This window comes from Parambassis ranga, chromosome 1, assembly GCF_900634625.1.
Source record: "Parambassis ranga chromosome 1, fParRan2.1, whole genome shotgun sequence".
NCBI classification, from domain to species: Eukaryota; Metazoa; Chordata; class Actinopteri; family Ambassidae; genus Parambassis; species Parambassis ranga.
Window position 1 is genome coordinate 24,980,975 of NC_041022.1, and position 4,758 is coordinate 24,985,732.

Consider the following 4,758-nt stretch of genomic DNA (forward strand, 5'->3'; position numbering starts at 1 on the left):
CCTTGTTACCACTAGTCATTTTTTTCTGGTGATATAGAAGAAAACCCCCTCACTTCTACAGTTAGGTGCTCCAGAGCCAAGTTTAGTTGTCTTGATAGTCTAAGCTAAAAGCAGGCCTAATAAACTGCATGCCAGGATGGGACTGCTGTTAGCAGTCCCATCCTGGGACACCAATGGTGGAGAGACGGTGGGGTTGTTTTAGTTGCCTCTTACAATGTGCTAAATGTTGTGAAAGGGAAGAGAAAATTAGAAACTGGATGCTTTGGACACTTTTTTCTGTCCTGGAAAATAATCATAATAAATCACCCCCACCTAATGGTTTAGTTAGCTGCTAGCTAAATGCAAATTTTATGATGTGATTTTGCTGTGTTGTCTTTAGAGGTACACCTTTAGTCTATTAGTCAAATACATGCAAAGGATCTGAGATGGGATTACTCCTGCTGGTATTACTGGAACTGCCAGCACACAAGAGAGACAACTGTGGACAACACCTGGATCCACAAAAGGTCTGAATCGCAAGTTCTAAAAATGTAGCTAGAAATTATGTTGCAGGGGTAAATGATGGTGTAATACAGCTCTTATAAACGCTTCATGGCAGGACATAATTACATGGTGTTAAATATGTGTTTTATGTGCTTTTTCAGGAGGGGAAAAAAAAAATCATGTCCAACCATTCCTCGTTTTACATTACCACCGCAACATACATTTACATTTTCACTGGCTCAATTGATGCCATGGTCTCCATTCCAGTCAACTCCTGGGTTCTGTGGCTGATCATCTCTGGCAAGCGCCGTCTCATTGAAACTGAGCTTTTAACTTTCAACCTATTAACCACAGAAATGATGTGCTCTGTGCTCTTTTTGTTTTCTGTGGTCAGACAATTTTACCGTTTTTCTGCCTTTGACTATTTTGCGAGCTTTTATGCTGTCGTGGCTGTGGGGGGAAGAGTCCTGTTCCAGTGCCACATCTGTGTGGATCGCTACCTGGCAGTGGTCCATCCTCTGGTCTTCATCAGGTAAGTGACACTGATGTAAAACAGGCAAAATTTCGACACTAATCTCTGATTTTCAATGAATAAAAAGTCTCTTAGATATGAGGTCCGAGTTTAAATTGAGTGCTGCTAAACTCTTGTCTTCAGAAAAGATGATTTAAACTGTTTTGTTAAACTGTTTGAATCGCCTGGACACCTGGATGAATGGGAGCATCCACAGACAATTCTGAGAGGAAGAAAAGTCAGAATTCTTAGCTTAAAGTGCTTAGAATAATGAGGTTTTCTCATGTGTTTCTGCATGAGAAAACCTCAGAATTCTTTAAAAATGTATTTGATTTGGAGGCCACTGTCAGAATGAAGACAAAAACAAATCGGAATTCAAAGAAAAAGTCGGCATGCTGAGAAAAAAAATCACTTTACTGACTTTAGGCTGGTCTTTGTCTTTCTGTTTCATTCCTTATTTGTTCTTTAGTGAATGCACATATTTTGTGTTATATTGTATTATATTGGAAAGTGTTAAAAATCTGCCTTCTACATGTGAACCAACCATGCTTTCTTTTTCAGATACAAACATGTAAAGTTTCGGGGTGCTTGCCTTGCTGTTCTTTGGTTGACTGTTACTTGTAAGCTAAATAAACATGCTGCACTGTGCTGTTTGTCTAACCTGGAGAGTCCATATACACTTATTTTTCTTTCTGTGGATTTGTAGGTGTAGGAATGGTAAATGTCTTCTTTCCATACCATTCCACTGTGATTTCCACTTGTTCGTTCTCTCTGCTGGCCCCTGCCCTCAGCATCGAACTCTACTGCAGTCTGTCCATACTCAAGATCCTTAGAAAGCCTGGTCCAGGACACCGAGACACTCAGGAGAAGCAAGAGGGGAACCAGCAGAAGAAGAGAGCAGCAAAGATCATTTGCATTATATTAGCCATGCTAATTTTAAATGGTTACCCATTCATTGTAGTACCAACACTGCCCCACGTGTCTCAAGGCGATTTGTTTAAGTATGCACTAACAATATCCACTTTTGGAAGATCAGTGCAGGGTTTTTTATTCCTTAGCAGGTCTGCGAAGCTGCCATGTAAACTCTAATGCTATAGGCTACAGCATTGATAGCTACAGCCTGTAACTGTCAACGTGTCTCAGTATTCTGACAAAATGTAAGAGAAATGTGGATCAGCATCTTGAGCTTCGCAAGTCAGAATTTAAATATAAAAATGAGAATTCTGAACATAAGGGCACTTTCTCAGAACTCTGAAAAACTCTGAAAAAATGTCAGAATCCTGAGATTAAAGTCATAATTCTCGATCATAAATCTGAGAATAAAGTTAGAGTCAAAGTCTGAGATTCTGAGTTCAATCTCAGACTCTTCAAACAGTTTTCTAGTACCCTGAACTTCCTAATGTGTTTCTATGGACATCCGATTTACTATCACACACATTAAGTTTGCATTGTAGCCGCTGACAGTACATTGTTTAGCTGTGTCAAGGACACAGGTTCTGGAAATCTCAGATTTACATTAAGCAGTTTGGACGACTTGAAGCCCACTAGAAGAGACGTTTGCTTCAGACATTGTCATGTTGGTAGAGAAAATGATGCAGTTTTGCGGCACGCTGCGTTAGGTGATTCCTTACATTCTATGTTCCATACAAACTGAAGCCTCCTCACAGCAAATACTGCTTGTCTTAACATACTTAACATACATTCTGGTTTGGAGGTGTCTTGATCTACAACCTGTCAGTCCATTCCTGTGCAGGACTCCAGTGACTCCAGTCTTCTCTGACTCTTCAGGTCCAGACTTGGTTAAATCCTTAGTGTCTCTGCAGGTGTTCTCGGCTCTTCAGATTCATCTCTCACTAGTTTTCTTTCCAGAACCTTCCACATGTTTCTCTTCCTGTCTCTGCCAGTCTGGTTCTGTTTGACTCTCTTTGATAAAACCTCTCTCACTTTTTCTCAAGTCTAAACTTATTTCTATATTTTTGACGTTGTTGTTAAGTTGTTATATGTGTGTGTACTGCAGAATACCAGTGCTCACTTTTAACTGCAAATCAAGTGCTTACAGGGTCACAGAGTTACAGCATAGACTACAGTGTCACTGCATAACAGTTCTCAACCATATTGACCCTGGTAGTCAGCAGTTTTTTGGTTTGTGTGAAAAGCTCAACTTACTAAACTAATCAATGTTTTCTAAAGAGTCATGTGTTATCATTTCTTTGCTCTGAATTATTAAATTAAATAGAACATTGGAAGTGTTTGCAAGCACAAAGACGCATAAATGATGTACAGTGTTATGCAAAAGTTTGGGCACCCTTTAGGGAAAACACTTCATCAGTTTGTCACTTGCTGAGCTTTTGAAACAGCAACTTTATTTAAACATGTTATTCCTCATGGAAACAGAAACATACAGTAGTGTAATAATTCTTATTGGTCCAACACAAACATTTTAGGTGCATTCAAACAAAAATAGGCATGTGGATACATTTGGGCACCCTTGTAATCACATTCAATTCATGACCTGTAGGATAGATGACAGGTTGAAGCACAAACTGCTTTTATTGGCTTGTTAGATCTTCAGTTACAAAGACAGGTGGAATCATGAAAAAGGCTGTTTAGCATAGGTAACTGCTGGCCTCTGCTGGTAACAACCCGCCACTGACCTAAAAACTAAGATAGTTCATTATTATGAATTAGGAGAAGGGTACAAAGAAATGATCTGGGCGGTCTCGACTATCTGCCTCCACTGTCAGAAATGTAGTGCAGCAATGGAAGGCCAACAAACAAATACAGGAGAGGCACATGTGGAGGTTGTTATGGTTAGAATGGTCACAGAGCAGCCACAGACCACCTCCAGAGAAGTACAAGAACATCTGGCTGCTGATGGTGTAGTTGTTTATCGTTCCACAATCCAGCATACTCTACACCAGGAAAAGCTCATTGGAAGAGTGATGCACAAAAAGCCCTTCCTGAGTGTTCATTCAGAGTCGCACAAGACACGCAAAAGCACATCTGGACAAGAAAGAAGCATTTTGGGAAAGAAATACTGTGGTCAGATGAGACTAAGAGAGTTATTTGGTCACAACCAGAGGAGGTATGCATGGTGGAAAACACACACTGAACTCCATGAGAAGAAGTTAACGCCACCATGCCATTTGGTGAAGGGTCCATCATGTTCTGGGGCTGTGTGGCTAGCACAGGTACTGGAGACCGTGGTAAAGTTGAGGGCCACATGAATTCCTCTCAGGAGCAGCAGATTCTTGACAAGACTGTTCAAGAGTCAGTCTCAAAGTTGAAGCTATGCCGGGGTTGTATTTTTCAGCAAGACAATGGTCCTAAGCACTGTTCAAAATCCACCAAGGAATTCATGCAGAAGCACAAGTGCCGTGTTCTAGAATGGCCATCCCAGTCCCCTGATCTTGAAAGACCATCATTGAAAATGTATGGGTTGATCTAAAGCAGGCAAGAAGCCAAGAACCCTGACTGAACTGGAGGTGTTTTGTATGGACCAAATACCACCTGCCAGACTTCAGGGAATGTCTGTGGCTATAGGAGGCATCTACAGGCTGCTGAGACCACTAGAAAGGATGGATGGATGGACGGATGCTATGTGCTGATGGTGTTAAACATTACAGAAGAAACCAGAACAGGAAAAGCAGCTTAAACCTTTATGTGTTAAGCTATGCAGTCCACTCTTGTCAATCCGTTTGATGTCATTCCCTGTTAGTGCTATGAAAAAAGACTGATTAATATTCATAGTTTGTATTTGCATT